We start from the raw sequence: 18,136 nt of genomic DNA, 5'->3' as shown, positions 1-18,136 counted from the left end.
CTGAGAGGCATGTAGTGGTGGATCCAGAGGGGAGGGGGACCGATCAGTGCAATCACCCCCCCCCCCCCCTAGCAGAGACAGGCAGGGAGAGAGTCCTGCCTGGCTGCTCTTATTGTGTTTTAAGCACAATCAAAGTGGCCAGGCAGCATACTCTCCCTGCCTGTCTCTGCCAAACGTACCTGCACATAGTGTGCAGAAGCAGGCAGGCTTAGCTGTCAAAAAGGGGCGGGGACTAAATCACACCCCCCTAAATTTCCCCAGGTAAAGTTATATTCTAGATCCGCCCCTGGGCTGAGTGGCATGCATGGGGCATGTGAGGAGGCTAATTGACATGTATGGGACATGTGGGGAGGCTGAGTGGCATGTATGGGGCATGTGGGGAGATCTCATAGCATGTGGAGAGGCTGATGTGTTTATAAGGGGCATGTGGTGAGGTCTGGTGGGAATGTGAAGAGGGCTGAGGGGCATGTTGGTCATTTGTACGCAGTGGAGGAAGCCATTTGGTGGGTTCTACACATCTTCATGCGAAGCGATCAATAGAAAACCAGCAACATCACTGAGACACACAATAGTTCCCAATTATTTAATGAGTTGCATTCTGGTTAATACAGGTTTAGCCCATAAAATGGTAGCCTCCACTGTGTATGGATGATAGCTGCTTTTTATCACATACAAATATAAAGCAAAAAAAAAAAAGTCACAATGTGCAGTATATCAGCCAATTCTTTCTCTTTAAAATGTATTGGTAAAATAAAGAGAAAACCAGCAGTATGTTAAATGAAGTTAGAATTTTCCTTTGACGTGTAAAAAATGGCTGTATCTATTACATAACATACCTTTGGGTGTACAGTATGGAAAGCTGCTCCGTATTAGAGGCCTTTATCCCGTCCAAACGCTGCGCTGAGTTGAGGCCCAGCATACCATCTGTACAAGGTGCAGTCTTGGTGGTGCTTTGTTGCTGAGATTAAAAACAAAAAACAGTCATACTAAAGAACAGACAATAAACTTAATACATATATAATGAGAGGGATATATTTCCATATCTGTGACTGGCAACCTAAATGTCAATATGCAAATGCTGTCTTCTCGAACAGGATCTGACGCTTTGTGATAACCAGTGAGTCTTACAGGAACATTGACAAATGTTTTTTTCTTTTTGTCATTGGAAACATTAAACAGGTATACGTATCAGCTCAACAAAAACATCTTAAATATAGTTTTTGCCTAGTAGCCGTTTTAAACTAATTTCAGCAAATTAAGAAATGCAGAATCTAACACAGAACACAACCCAATAATATACCCACTCACTGTAGACCACTCACACAAAATACTATTTTCAATACTAGTTTTGATTGACTATGGAGAACTCCAAAAATTATTTATCTTCTTTAGGTTACATTCCTTTATATAAAAATACATTAGCAATGTATGTGCCTATAGTAAACACAATGAATGCACCTAAAATCTATAGCACAATATAATTAAAAGATAAGTACATAATGATGGATTTTAACAATTCAATGTTAAATATTAAATATAAACGGTGTTGCTATCTGAGAATTCCAGGTACATCTTGCCTCAAAATGGTACGCGGATTTACAAAAAAAAAAAAAAAGGAAGCTCAATAAACTTTTCTGGCACAGAAAATTGTCTATGTGGAATAGCATTATTGAGTAATGATAGGTCAAAATCCTCATACAGCACACATAAAGTGTGCAAGAACACTGAGTGTTACATATGGAGACTTGCTTTTCCGATCCAGAATTTTTGTGCTCCGGAGCCAGGGGAAATTATCGGATATCATGCTCCTGTTTTTGTTGGAAATGTGAACTGCCAGTATGCTACAATGTCTCGTTCTGGTGCCAAATCTCAACATTATAAAACCATGCCGAATTTTGATGAGGCCTGTTAGCATTTCCTCATGCTGTGCATATATACTGCTTATGCTCTCCTCTACCTGCACAGTTATGTCCTCCAGTTGAGTTATAGCTACAATAGTTCTGTACAAAATAACGAATAACAATACTGGGGATATGCTAACCTTGCAAAGGCTAATATTATTAGACAACCGGAAAATGAAAATAAAATACTAAAGGGTCTATTTACTGGGTTTCGATTAGCCAAAAATCTGGATAAAACAACTGTTTTCTCGAGAGAATGGCCATCAAAGCTCTTTTAATTGCTCAAGGGGTTAAAGCAGGAGACTGCAGTCCCCATGGACTTCTATGGGGACTGTGATGTGACACAATTTAACAATCAGTGAAAAGCTTTTCTTTTCACTGTCAGCCTTTAAAAAATGAATATCATCTAAAGATGGAGTTACCTTACCATCGCCACCTATGCAGCCTCTCTGCATCCAGCACAAGATCCAGTCGCTATGCGCAATAGCCACACATGAGTTTGATCCTCCATTCGCCGTCAGCATTAAGTTGCTGAGTTTTTAGTTCCCTTAGGAGAAGAGGTTTTGCCAATGAGCCCTTGCTTGATAAATACCAGCGGCAGCACATATTACATCTCTGTGGTAGGCGGCGATACAAAATGATTCTTACCTCTGCCCACTATGCACCAATGATAAATAGACCACTAACTGTTAATATGGATACTTAAAGTAGCACTGGCTGTGAGCCAATCCAATGGGGCCCATTTATAAAGCCTTAACTCCTGTGAAAATAGTACTTTTGCCAGCAGAAAGGCTAATTTACATAACAGGCCAATATTTCAATTCCTCTTGGCTGGCGAAGCCCATTTATTATGTACAGTAGAGTACAAGTACTGTAGCTCTACTCCTTATCACTATTGGTCATCGCAGGATGGCAACTGACAGGGTGTTAAAAATAGATTACATTTTTTATTTAAATAAAATGTATTTGATTTTTTTTTTTTAATTAAAAATGTTTTAATCAACTCTATTTATTTTTTAGTGAATATGGAACTGGAATCCCAAGTCCAGGCTTCCAGTTGTAGTGCGCCTGCATGAGCCAGAATATGCAAGGGACTCCTCTAACCATCGGCAGACAGTAATGCCAAGGCACGGATCATTGCTCCACCACCCTGGTAAGATTTTATTGATTTTATTTATTGATAAATTCCAGTGAGACAAGTTTCTATTTCTTCGTTTTTGCCAGAGAAGGCTAATATTTAAAATTTTGCTCAATCCATCAAATGCCTAATGCTGTAGAAATCACAGATTTGTTCCTTGTCTTGAAATGCTATTGTTAGCCCTATCGCTGGTGAAAACACATAGGCAAACCGAAAAGGGGGGGGGGGGGTTTCCTAGTGCCTGGAAACCCCCATCCAAGCCTGTGGCACTGTATAATTGAGGTGGCTGAACCCTGCCCACGCTTCACATGGCTCTGCTTGAAAAGGGAGAGCTGCGTGCACCTAACAGTAGTGCATGCAGCATTGCCCTTGTATATTATAGGGATAGTAAGAATTGGAGAGCAGCCAAGCACTGTCTAATATTATAGCTACGCCCCCATGCATGCTGGCCACGCCCACTGGTGGCGTGGTGTGGAAACCCCCTTCTACAAATCCAGCGTTTGCCCCTGAAACAGGTGTTCAACAAGTATTTTCACCTGCTGATAAATATATCTCTCTCTATTATTATTCACCTACTTATGAAAGTGCATAGCAGTGCGCTTTGCATAAATCTGACCCCTATTTTTGCATTTCACCTGAAATCCACAGAAAAGCTAATTCTTCAGATATTATTTTGCCAATATTAAAATAATTTAAAACGCATCTACTATACATTTACACCCTATAATGTACTATTTGTGTGGGATTTGAGCAGAACAATTTATTTCACTGTATACATTATTTTAAATGAAACACGTAGATCTATTGGGAAGTTATTTTCACTTTAAATTATTTTTAACACTGGAAATTTCTCTACATTCCTCACAGGAGCAGGCAGTTTGTGCCCCAAGCACCAGTCTACAAAATATTCTTTTTCCTCTTCCCCTAAAAAAACAAACAACCATTTTATATCATATCTGCCTACTCTCTTGGAACATCCCAGAGACTTGCAAATTCTGGCGCGTTCTCCCGGACTCCAGGGACGGAGGGCTACCTTCCCACCCTAGTAAACTAGGCCAGTGCCTTGATGATGCAAATAGCGCCACCTCCCACCTTCCCGCACTTGTCACTTGGATCTCCAGTTTTGGAGGTCCAAAACGTTGCCAAGCGTGCTTTACATTAGCGCTAGTTTAATTTTGCAGTCAAAATGTGAAATTTCACTGTGACAAAGTTAAAAATGTGATTATGCAGAGCTGTGTAGTTTGATTCAAATGGATTAGGAAAAAAATTAAATCGCTATACTCAAAAATGTAAACAGCAAACAGAAGAGGACGCAGAAACGACACAATTTTATCATTTTTGCTAAGCTCCCAAATGTGTTTTATCCAATGTTGCCTTTATATGAGTCTAGTGGAAAAAATAACAAATTTATAACATCCAAGTCCAGGGCTTTATTTAGCTTCTATAAAACATGATTCTAATGCTCAGTGGAGACATGGCAATGTCATAACAAGGAAAACATCACGATTGCAAAAATAAATAAACTCCTCTTTCAACGAAGATAACAGAGTATTCCAGTGCAAATTACTATTACTAACTATTGACAGTAATATATTGCTCTTAACTAGTACTATCACCGAGACCAACAGTAAAAATTCATAAGCAGGAAAAGTTCAGAGAACAAGTTACAGAGGCTGGGAGGGAGAGTTTGAAGTGCTTCTCAAGGGTCTATATGACCACAGTGTGTTGTCCTCAATATGTACCACTGCAAACTGCAGCGGTATATAAAAAGCTCTTCTGCAATTCATTATACCGAGACTGCTCTACCTCATCCACAAAGTATTTTCCCTCTTCACTGGCAACCTAACTCTGTCGCGGATGGAGAAAATGCTATGTGCATAGCGCTTTCCCGATGAGGGATCTCATGGAAAAGAACCAGTAGCACCATCCTGAGAAAGCCATCACTGTACTGTCGTCATTCTTACCCCACATATAATAACAAGCTTTACAGCCATTTTGTTCCTAAAATTTGGTTCATCATTGCAATGTTACACACACTACCATGTGATCAAATCTACACTAATTTAATTTTACTCTACAATCCTTATAAGATAAGATGTCTGCCAACATAGGAAGTTGAGCAAGAAGCAAAGAGTGGGTCATAGTCCGATGGGATTGACACTCGGGCACAGTGAAGCTAATTCAGCTGTCAATTTTCCCCCATTGTTTATATCTTCAGTTTACTCATATTAGATATATTGTTTTCTGAGTTCCTATTTTCGTAAACAAGGGTTGATAAAACTAAAACCAATAATGTGCACCCAGAATTTACAACGATCATAAATTCACAATATGAATTTATTTTTCTTTTGCTTTTATTGGTGTAGGCAGGGCAGATAGTTCCATCATTTTCTATTACTCAGTTTTACCCATTCCACCACTTGGTCATAGAGAAAAGGTTTAACAACATTTACTGCAATTTTTAGTGAAATATTAAGAATGAAGTGATCAAAAATCTTGGAAGCCTGTCAATGGGCCCACAACGCCCATTTTTTCCCCCCCAGGATAGCCCAATTATCCCCCCACCCCAAAAAATAAAAAAAAATATATAATATAATAACAACAACATAAAAGACATTTCTGGCCTTAGTAAACATCAGGCCATATGGGTATCCCATAGCAGACCTACTCAAGTCCAACCACAGATTTAGTATAGTTGTTGTGTAGTTTATTACATTTTATTTTTACTGACGGATTAAAAGTATACATTTTTTTACTGCCCGTAAATTTGCAGACATTTGGTAGCTATGGAAGAGGACCATGAGGAAGACAAGGAAATTACAGTCTTGTTTACATTATGGTTCACAAACGTTTTTTGTGAAAAGTTTACTAGCAGATTATAACAATTTAGCCAGCATTAAAAAAAGCAAAACATTAAAACAATATATTAAATAGCCTATTATTGCACAACTAATAAAAGAAAACATAGTCATGTTCTCTACATGTAATCACTGAGGCAGTCTTCCATTAATGTTGGTTAAGAGCCTTTTAAATTGTCTGGTGGCACAGGACCAAACAGGTGGAGAAAACACAGCGGGATAGCCATTCATCATTGCCTAGTCGCAGCCCAAGGAAACTTCACACATTATTTGAAATATACTAGCCTGAGATTGCAGATTTTATAAAAAAAAATAAAAAAAAATATCCGTTTGCTTTTTATTAACGTGCAAAAAAAGTCTTGATGATGCGCAAACTGCAGGTATAGTCTTTTTGTATCATTCATGAATGTCAAATAAGACGACTTTAAACCAAAGCCATGTAGCAATAATGATTTTTATAATGATAATTAAACTAATAGTGAGGTATGCCTTTGTTTATAAGATGTTAATAGGAAGTCTGAAAATGTTTCCTTTGTTTAATTTACTACATAGGCATATGAACGGTTGATTAAGTATTGCGGAGGTACTGTAAACAATTAGGAAGGAAATTTGTGTTTGGAATGCCAAAGAGGTCTCAATTAACTAAGGAACAGACACACTACAGGGAAAAAGTTAAGGTTGACTAAAGTTAAAAGCTCTGTATGCATGCCTGTTAGCAACCACACAAAGAAACATTTACCCTGGCCTCTCTTGCTATATGAGATATATCATTTATATAAAGCCATCATATTCCGCAGTATATTATTTACATTTTACAAACATATTTTACTTCTTACCTTTTTCTTAATTTACAGACAGATACAATCCAAGGGCAAATACAGGATTTCACTTTCAATTTGTTATCTGCCAAAATAGCTCTTTTCTAGGTGTTTACATACAGTACTGTGACTGGCACATGGAATATATTAATTTTTGTGCCACATTTTTGTACTTTTAGCTGAACACCAATTAAATACAATCATATCACTGTTCTAAAATAGATTATACGTTCTCCTCTGTGCCGGTTTGTGGAGAGCAGCAGAAAATGTTGAACCCTGGGGGTAAGTATTGGCCAAAAAATGTTTTTAGTAATTTGAACAATTAACAGGAAATTTAATTCACAAAACAAAGCAAATCCCGCCTCAGAGATAAGATGCCTATTATAATCCATAGAATTCAAGTTTAACTGACAATTCTACTTTATGGGGGGGGGATTCAATTCCCCCCGAACTACCGCCACGCTAAAACCATTACCGTTATTATGGTAGTTTTAGTCCGGCTTTCAGCTCGCAGCTCCCTAAGCTCCGAGCAAAAAGTCAGCGTTAGAACTAATGTAATAACGGTAATTACGCGCATTATTACCGTAATAACGGTAATAATGCGCAGGCCGTGTTACTTTTAACAGTAATGCGGCCAATTGAATACCCCCCAATGTGCTTTAGATTTTCCACTTATTTAAATGTTGAAAGCTATTATTTGCTCCTCCCGGACATTTACAAGTTCTAAGGAATAAAATGAGATGGTGACCTATGTTGGTCTTTGTAGTGACATTTTTACTGTTTTGGCCACATGCATTTTGGGCTGGTCCTGCAAATTCACACAAGCTTGCGCAGACGGTGTGCAGTTCCGTAATAAAGACATGCTATGGGCATCCTTCTTCAATAAGCCAGGTGTCCAATTTTGCATAAATGGAAAGGTTCTTAACATTATGGGCCCCCGGGCAAAGCAGTGCACCGGGGCCCCTAGATATAGATATATAGATGTATACAGATACAGATATAGATATATAGAGATAGAGATAGATAGATGTACTTGCTCAGTGACCATTGTATTTTTTTTTTTTTGCAGGTTTTTTCTTTTGCAGGATTATTTATTCTCATTATGAGCCATGCCTATGGGGCTCCCTTGCCCGTGGGGCCCCCGGGCAACTGCCTATCGTGCCCAATGGAAAAGATGGCCCTGGGTTTTGTACCCCTTCATATTTTGCGGCTCACATATATCAAATGCAGAATGATATTTAACAGAGAAAATGGGTGTTTGTGGCAGAGATGGGGCTTTTCCTTACTGACCAAAGGGTGACCCTCTGATAGCTCTCGCCGGAGAAAAGATTTGCCATGTCTCGTCAGCAAAAGCTTCCCCATGCATGGACTAACAAAGACTAACAAAAGTACTTCTCAGGATGGCAATAGCAAAAGATATTCAATGAAAAAATACTTTATTTACCTATGGAATGACTAGCCGGGTTATGCATGCACATATCTCTGAAGACTGGCCCGGAAAAGCTGTAAGGATTCATTTACTTATCCTGGCCAGCAGTGGCGGAGCTGCCATTAGTGCAGCAGGTGCAGTGCACCAGGGCCCATGGAGATAATGGGGCCCGCTGCATGGGGAACAAGCGAGTTGTAGGCCATGGTTCCCTCCTCCCGGCCTCTGTGCACCGGGGCCCACAGCTCGCTAGTTCTGCCTCTGCTAGCCAGTATCACTGGGCAGCTAAGTATCACTGAGCTGCCCCTCAATATTCTATTAATAAAGAAGAGAGAAGGTTTTCTATCGCTGTGGTAAGCGGCAATAGGAATCCACCACTATCGCTGTTTTTTAAAAAAATAGGCCTATAGGGAGGAGGTTTGGCTTTCTTGTTGTGCTGAGCAAATCTCATTGTGACAGAAACCCGGTGAGAAAAATTGAGGCATAAGAGAATGAAAGAAAGGCAGTAAGTAAAACGTTACTGTAAACAACTAAAATATCCAGGAACAAACCTGAGAATAAAGTCACAACTAAAATCATAGAAACTGTTAGGACACCGCACCTTATCTAACTAGTAAGCAAAACTTAAACAGGTGGTGACATAATGCACTTTGATTCATTTCAAAGCTGAAGGTTTCCTACTGAGATATACCAAACTAACATATATCTATTAGGGTCTACATGCATGGCCGCAATCAAGGGCTCGACCAGTCCTGGGCAGAAACAGATTTATTAGGGGATTGGGTCCTCAACAGTTAATTAATGATCATGGCAGGCTTGCTTTCTAGGTAGCAGCTGCTCCTAAGATTTGAGGGGTAGGGATTAGGCCTCCTTGCTGAATTAAGGGAGCCAGAAGCAGGCCCCTTTGTAGACCGTGCATCTACTTCTATTCCCAAGACGTGGGAATGGAAGTATGTGCTACATTCCCAGCCTGCTAGGTGTGCATCTCCTGAAAAAGAGGTGCCTAGCTTAAGGACAGAGAGCCATGACAAGGCATAGAGGCTTCCAGCTCAGCACAGTGTCGCTAAAGTCACATAATTAATGAAAACATGGTTTATTCATTATTAAAATTCGTGACGTTCTGCAATAGCGTTATTATAATTGTAAGTATGTAGTAGCCAATAAAGCATATTATCACCTGCATAGCACTCCAATCTCCACTTAATCTCAGCGTCAGATCGCCTCCTGGGCATTCCGCCCGTCCTGTTACGGAGCAGTCGCGCTGGGTAGTGATGTTCAACGGCCTATTTATTGTGGGTTAATTTCCAATTGTGTCCACACTATTGATCGCTGGGTCCCCAAACTCTGATATAAACAGCAATAATTGAGCTGTGGTAATTCAATTGCTTGACGCGTTTCTCGGCTTGAATAGCCTTTTTCTCAGAAGCAGATTCTGCTTATTGGCTACTATATCTTATATGAATGCAAGCCCACACTGCAGTGTGTTAAAACGGACTAATTATATTACTTATGCATAAGCCGGAATAGACTAAAACCTGGATAGTTTTAAACGGCAAGAATCTGCTAAGTTATCCATTGTTCCACGACCTGGAGATACTAATAGGTTAAAGTGAAATCAACATTATCCGGGACAGTGATTATTTTGATCCAATAACATACTTACAATTATAATAACGCTATTGCAGAACGTCAATAAGATCTCTTATAATATGAGTGAGATCATAAACAATTACTTGATGATCTTGGAGTCCACAACTCTGTATACGGTTTAATATGTTTATATTTACATCATGTCACAAATTTTAATAATGAATAAACCATGTTTTAATTAATAAATTATATATGTATTATCAAGCGCCCAATATATTTTTTGATAGAATTATTTACTTATAATATAGGTTGGATACCTAATTGGTGCAGCAGATATATACATATATGTCATATAGCACCTAATACCTCTATCAGTATTAGCGCCTGATTTGTTTTTGTTTTTATTGTTTACATAATTAATGACTGTGACGCTGTTAATGGAGAGGAGCAAATATACACCTTGTTCCGTATTTGGCAGTGAAGTTTTAAAAATTTATTCAGCAGCAATACTCTGTTTATGTGAATTTTCGTTGCAATTTTACCCATATCTACTTTTTACACATAAACGCATTCATTCATCCAAATCAGCTAGCAATTTCCAAATTGATAGGCACCAAATGTGTATTTCTCTTTAACAAAAGTCGCTTAACAACCTAGAATCAACAAAAGTCTTAACAAAAGTCACTATGAACCTATTAAAAACAATTTGTTATTTTTCACAAATTCTACTTTAAATACAACCCAAGACTTTTTTTTGCTGCTGGTAGAGCTTTATACTTGAAAGCATTACAAATGATTCTGCAGAGTACAGCCACGTGTCGATCACAGTTATGTTTGCAGAATCCCATTGAGGCATATGAATATTTGTGGTTTTGTCTTACTGTGAAGAGTCAGTTGAGCCACTTATGTTGAAAATTGGCTTTAAGCAGTCAGTCAATCTTAAAAATGATTTATTTGGCTATGACCAAATTATTTTCCATTATTTTATTGCATAAGTCCGTCATAAAAATGCAATTTCTTTTGAAAACCTGGAAAAGGGGGGAAAAAAACTAAACACATGCAATATTCTGATAAATCACCAAAGAAGAGGAATTTCAAGAAACAAAAGTTAGGCTTGATATAATACAGCAGATAATATTCCCCCTTATATAAGAATGAAAGTAGCAGGAAAAACAAAACAAAACCACACAATCCTATAATATATGCATGCATCAATGCAGAAAGCACCTATAGCTTCACAGGTGAATTTGAAATCAGCCAATCAGAAGCAGTTGCAGCTGTCATTTTCAAAAGTGTGAATTTAAACCTGCCTCTAGGAGGTACACAAAATATATGTCTTCAGACAAAGGGTACTTGTATCTCCATGCTGATCTGCCTACTTTGCCTGAACATGTGCTTACTGTACTTGGCCTACCTTAGACCACTCCTAACCAAACCTCGTTCCACCTCTCATGTCAAATGGAGGTGCAAGTGTTAGATGTGCACAATTCTGCATATGCACATATGCATGCTCACCCTTTGTGGGCATGCACAGGGGAAATTTTCAAAATACATTCAATTCAGTATCAGGCCTACAGAGTGAGAAACACAGATTCATCAGTCCAATACCTTGTTTCAAAAGTTATTGCTTCATTTTTGTAAAAAAAAAAAAAAGGGTTCAAATGGTATTGCCAATAGTGCCCAGAGTTTGTATTCTACTGGTACAACATACCAGAAGAACTAAAAAAGTATTTCAGACATCAAAGCCTGAGGGGAGTAAAAAATAAATCTATCTTTAATGTTTTACATAAACTGTACATTAGTACTACTTTGAGTGGCATGGACAGCTTATTACAAATGATCATACACAGAAGATAAATATCAACGCAAATCCGTACATTTATTATTTTCCCTTTGCATTTGTGTAATTAAACTACTAAGGGATGATTGTATAGACATATTTCTGCTGTGGATCTTTACCTGGTTTTCAGGACAATGGTGCAAATAGATCTGCTTGTAAAACTCACCATTCTGTACAGTTGCAATGGTCTCTCTTCTCTTCACCATTATCCCTTTATTTTCTTCCAGAGCTCTGCTGTTAATCATATTGTTCATCTTAAAAACATTACCAGAATATGCCCTTTTCTTACTCAACATACTACCAAAACTCTTATTCATTCTCTCATCCCCTCCCATCTTGACTATTGCAACCTCCTGCTATCTGGCATTCCCAACACCCATATATCCACACTTCAATCCATCCTAAATGGTGCTGCAAGATTGGTCTTCTCCTCTCACCACTACACATCTGCTGCTACACTTTGCAAATCCCTATACTGGTTCCTTGTGTCCTCCAGAATTCAATTCAAATGACTCACCCTTACCTACAAAGTCCTCAACACCACCCCTTCATTCATCTCAAATCTTATACCAAAATACTCTCCCTCTCACTCTTAGATCTAACTCTGATCTATGCTTTGTCTCGTCTCTCACGCCTGCAAGACTTCTCCCGTGCTGCTTGCTACTTATGGAATTCTCTACCACGCCTAATCAGGCTTGCTCACAGCCTTCAAATCTTTAGACGTTCTCCAAAAACCCATCTCTTTTTTAAAGCTTACCTTATCCCTGATAATACTATGCATATTAATAAACCCTCACAGCTGTCCCAATCTCCACTCTAAGCCAAACTTGCTTCTTTGGATTCAGCTGTGCTCTGTTTCACTTAGAATGTAAGCTCTCCAATGAGCAGGGACCTCTACCCTTTGTTTTCATGTCTGCATTTATTTTGTCTGCCTTGAATGTCCTTGTTTTCTGTATGTCCCTGTTTCCACACTGTACGGCGTTGTGGAGCACTGTGGTGACTTACAAATCTACAATAATAATAATAATAATAATAATGAGGTGTAAAATTTCTCTCAGGAATACAAAAATTTGGTGCCATTGCTTAGTGGCAAGGGATGAGTGTAATATCACTTGTGGACTGAAAATATAGCATACATCAGTCAAAATAGTGGCTTTGTCCCATTGTGGGAAAGCTGGAAGGTATGTCTAGTTCACTGCTGTTCTGCATTGCAGTGCAGCACATCTGCCAGTGCTGTGCGCAGCATTGAAGCGGTGTTTTGCGGGAGGCTGGGGTCGGCCTAGTGCTTGGCATTGCAAGACTTTCCCCGGTGGGATGAGGCGCGCCCCCAATGGAAAATGGCAATGCCCCCCTGCCATCTGTTACACAAATTACTGTGTGCACCAATACTTTGCAGGCTGCACATGCGTTCAAATGTTTCCCCAACTTCTAAAATTGTGAGGTATGCATAAATATTCAAGTTTGCTCATAGTCTGCACATAAAGAAAAATTATTATGTGTGACACAAACATCCACCTGTACAGGTCTATCTGTGAAAAGACAGGTACTGCCATCAATAATTCTTTCGCTATCACCATCTTAGAATGGCGATAGCAGAAGTTATTGAAATAACAATTTATTTGGTTAAATACAGTGTTTTCTCCATTCGGAATGGTTGCAAACTATATCATTTTTGTAAAAAAATATTTCTTTATAATTTTATTAACTATTTTTTTTTTTCTTTTAATAAGGGAACTGGATGCCCATGTCAGGGCTTCCATTTCCACTGCGCATTCATGAATTAGCAAAACATGCAGATGCACTAAAATTTGCTAGACCTATCTTACCGATGCCAAAACAGTACCACCGGGAATGTGAGTATCATTCTGCTGCCCCAACAATATTTTATAAATTACGGCAATAATTTATTGACTATCTCTTAGATAATCTGTGTTAGCGACGCATATTAATAAATCGGGGATATAATAACTGTGTAAATATTAGCTCGTAAAAAGTGTGACATAGTAAAAAAAAATCTGCATGAAACTTTCAATGAATTGCCAATGTGAATACTGGTGCCATAACAGATATTACTCTTCAGGTATGAGAGGATAATGTAGCTGAAGAACTGTACACTAGTGTGCCTGTATAATGGTTTCTAAAGAGGTGTAGGATCCCTGAGCATGACAAATTAACTTGTAAAGGCTTTAGTTTTATTCCCACTTAAGGTACGCTCTGCAATAACAACAACATGCCCTGTGGTTTATAGGAGAGAGCTTTAGTGGGCGTAATTGGAGCAGAAAGCCCTTGGATTTGAGCCCTGTGCTCCCAACTGCACAAAGGGAATCAATTACCCAATTACAGTCTATGGAGACATAATCTAAAGAGAAAATCTCCACCAAAATGTTTGCAAACAGCAGCTGGTCGGCAAGAATTACAATGTTGGTCATACCCTGTTAAAGGAAAACATGCCTCTTAAAAATAAAATTAGCAATAATAGTAATTGTAATCGTAATGCTAGGATTAATAGCGATAACAATAATATAGACAGTGAAACTCATTTAGGGAGTTCCTGTTTATTTTTATAGATAATGACTTATAACTTACTGGTCTACAGAGAGAGTCTGAGATTTAGTAGCGCTGTGGGAGCTTCACATTTCTACAGTATACATTATACTTTCACTGCCTTTTCCTTGGTGTCTTCTTTCACTTGATACTTTAATAACTGTCCTTTGTTCATCATCACTTTCTGTGTCTGTTTATGCTTTTTCTACAACAGTAATGGACAACCTGATATACTACAAAGGCCGCATGTGTTCAACGTCAAACTTCAAAAGGGCCACATATGCGGACTTATCCATTTGCCCCTCAGTCCTCACCACATGCACATCAGACCTCCCGCGCAAGCACATAAGGACCCCACCACACACACTCACGTGTCCATCAGACCCTCCCCACTTTTACATACTGTTAAAGCTATTTTTCCTAGCTACTACTCTGTTTGCTCCCCCCACTGCGTGCAGGAGAGAGCACAATGCACTCCTTCCTCATCTGTATGCTGCGTAAGTCGTGACTTACTGAGTTATGCAGATGAGGTCACATGAAGCAGAAGTTGGCTGTTCCTGGTCAATTTTACGCTTGATTTATAACAAAACAGAGAATAAGTCCTATCGGTAGCAGCCGGATGAAGGGCGCAGGTGGAGATTGTGAAGGCCGTCTGTTGGCCACTCCCACTCTACTGTAAGAAACAAAAGAAGCTAGAAACAACAAACAAGATCAATTCTCATTCCTTGTGCTGTTTTATGTAATAGGTGTCAGCGGCGTTGGTGGTAGATGTTAAACCACAAGAAGCTTTTAGACTTAGCCAATTTGTTGGTCTTATTTCAGAACTAGTTGTAAAAGATGATATATACATATATACAGTTGCTCACAGTTGATACAGACTGCAACAGACAGGCAGTATTACAAGCTTATGTAGTAAATGTACTCAACTATTATAGTACATTCATATATGCAGATGGTAGAAAGCTTATATTCTGGGCAACAGGTTACTCAAATATATTTGTGTGCCTCCTCACTATAGATCTCTATATATAAGTAAGAGAACACAAAAGGATGCAGCTCGTGTTATCACATCAGGATTTGGACACTGCTGTGTTGATGACGATGGTAATTTCAGGAGTGGCTCTGGGAGGAGTGAAGATGAAAAGTTTTGGACATTTTGAACTTTAGGCAGTGTTGAGACATCCATGTGAAGTTATTAGAGAGTACAGAGAGGGAGAGGCCAGGGATGGTGAGGTAGATTGGGGCATCAACAGCATAGAGGTAGTACTGGGGGCTGAAACAGTAAATAAGTCTCCCAAGAAAAAAGGTGGACAGTAAGAAAAAAACAGAGGGCCTAGAATAAAGCCTCGTGACACTCCAACATGGAGTGGGGGTTAAGGGAAGGATATGCCAGATGTAGTAGATACAATAAAGGAGCGGTTCGATATGGACGAAGTGAACCATGAAAGCACTATGTCACAAAGGTCAATAGAGTGAAGGGCGTACAGGAGAAGAGGTTGATCAACAGTGTTGAAGAGGAGTAAAGAAATAGGAAGGTAGTTGTATAAAAAAAAGTTGGGTCGAGAGATGGTTTCTTTATGACTGGCGAGATTAGCAGGTGTTTAAAGGAGGATGGAAATATGTCAGTAGATAGAGACAGGTTGAAGAGATGAGCTAGAGGTAGGCAGAGGGGGGAGAAAGCAGAGAAGTTGGGAATTAAAAGGTTCACAAAGCAGGTTTTAAAGGTAAGATGATGACAGTGCAGAGACTGTCTTCGGTTATTTGAGAGAATTAACTGAAGGTAGACTGGGGAGTGTAGAAGCAGAGAGTGCAGGATTTAGCATGAGGAAATATTTTAGAGATTTTATTTTATAGACGGTGTAGATTTTGTCTTTGAGCAGGTGGTACAATAATGGATTGTAAGGGAGAAAGGGGCAGGAGGTGCAGGTGGACAGCACAGCATGTTGAAGGTGGCAACAAGGTAATTTGGATTAGAAGACTGAGTAGAAATTAGAGAAGTGAAGTATGTTTGCTTGGCAAGTGAATGTGCAGTGTATAGAAACAAGATTTCCCCCAGTTGTGCTTTTGCAGGAAATGGGTCTATTTGGATTGTCAGAAACTAGAGGGTCTTTTTAACCAACTGCAATAGCACAAAAATCTGGAGAATAGAGCAGTTTTCTCTGGATAATGGCTATCGCAGGGTTTCACTTTATTTATGAAGGGGTTAACACAGGACTGTTACTGCAGTCCCCATAGAACTCTATGGGGACTGCAGACTGCGATTTTGGCGATTCATCAAGCAAGGAAAAGCATTGCTTTTCAATGCATACCAATGCAATCTCAGGATGGTGTTACCTTATCTGTTCCTATGGGGAGCAGTGGAGCCGAAAAGGCTTTGCTTGGCCCCCTGCCGGGTCAGCTCACTATGCCCATGCGTGGACATTAGCTGCACATGCGCATTTCTCTTCCAGCATTCGCTGGCAGCATTAGGCTGCCGATGAAGAGTAAAAATACTGTGTTCTATAGGGCAGTCTTTGCTGCTGCTCCAAGAGCAGCCTCGGCATAGTGAGCGCATTCTTCATTGTGTATTGCTGTGATTTGCAGCGATACATAATGATTTGTACCGCTGTGCAATAATAAATAAACCCTATGGGCCCGGGTCATTAAGCTATACATACTGAGTGCAGCATGCATTTATTTTAAACTGCACGTAAATCGGCTCTGTATAGTCCCGAAGTCAACAAGGATCTCAAGATACATGTGGTGATGACTATGGGTGTAGGATTACTCTGCTCTACTAGACCACACACTACAGTATACGTGCAATACTTATGTGAAATATAAAATCTCAAAAGAACACATAGGAAAATATATTATACATTATATACACACACACTTACTGTGTTACATGTCAATATCACAGTCATTTATGATTAAAAAAATAAAATCCATGTATAAAGTTTGTCTTTTTCCTTAAAAAATATTTATTATGGTGTACTTAATGTCTACTGTATAACATACATTTTTATAGTTGCTCCTGATTGCAAACACAAGTTATATCATGGATATGATACTGACATAACTAGTATTCTGGACTTAGACTTGACCTCTAGCTGGTGCAAGAGATACAACAGAAAACCAGCGTACTTCTGTGTGCACCTGAGTTTGACTTGGACGTGGCTGCATGGGAATGCCCTTAGGCTGTAGTAAGTGTCATTTGCGCTTGCAGATGACTTCGACGTGGCTGCGTTCTGTTGTGTACCGTTGGGTTCTGAACATGCTCAGAGTGATTTTGCGGACGTTATGTACAAAATTGGCAGATACGTTCCTTAATGAGTCAGGCCCTATATGTGGAGGCTGCAGCTGCATTTTTTTACAGCTGAAGTGATTGTTTTGTTGTAGAAAGAAGCAGCCTTAAATGAAATCACACAAATGAGTCTAATGAACTTGCACAAGATTTTGTCTGCATATTAGACTGTGCACTAGATATCGGCTTGTATGCTAGATTGGGTAACAGACATACTCAGTGTCGGACTGGGGCATGAAGGGCCCACCGGGGGAATTCAGTGATAGGGGCCCACTATATTGGGGTGTGGCCAACTTTAGGAGTGGGTGTGGCCAGTAAAGGGGGTGTGGTCAGGCTATGGAGGACAACTTATAGCACTATTTTAAATGTGCACCTTTTGCATTAGACCCTGCCCATTCTACTGGTAGGGAACTACATGGGACCCATTAATAAAACACTTGTGGTTTGGAAGAAACTCCAGTACCAGCTCCTGTCGTCTCCTAATGCACCAAGACAGTTACTTATGATAAGTGCATCATTTGGTTACCTCCAACCCTCGCCTCATATGTTGTTATTGCCCATCATGTATTGAGCTTATTAAAAGCCATTACAAGGGCTACACAAACCAAATAATAACATCATCAATTAGAAGACATAAACTGCACAATTAATTTTTTAGTACAATGGTTACCAACCTGTTGTTGCTGTGACATGTCCTGGAATAAAAGTCAATTCATAAAAAAACAAGTGATTGTA

General features: G+C 39.3%; 1 protein-coding gene across 3 annotated transcripts in view; it reads right to left on the bottom strand.

Annotated features, from left to right (window-relative positions):
* NGF (nerve growth factor) overlaps positions 1-18,136 on the bottom strand; it is an 85,354-nt gene that overhangs the window by 14,953 nt on the left and 52,265 nt on the right. For all 3 annotated transcript variants that reach the window (XM_075196331.1, XM_075196330.1, XM_075196332.1), the window contains one exon: positions 837-958. The gene's annotated coding sequence lies outside the window, so the exon portion shown is untranslated. The remainder of the gene's footprint in view (positions 1-836; positions 959-18,136) is intronic.

Source organism: Mixophyes fleayi, chromosome 2 (genome assembly GCF_038048845.1).
Source record: "Mixophyes fleayi isolate aMixFle1 chromosome 2, aMixFle1.hap1, whole genome shotgun sequence".
Classification (NCBI taxonomy): Eukaryota; Metazoa; Chordata; class Amphibia; order Anura; family Limnodynastidae; genus Mixophyes; species Mixophyes fleayi.
Note: the sequence above shows the minus strand (reverse complement) of the source record. Positions and strands in the feature narration are given on the sequence as shown.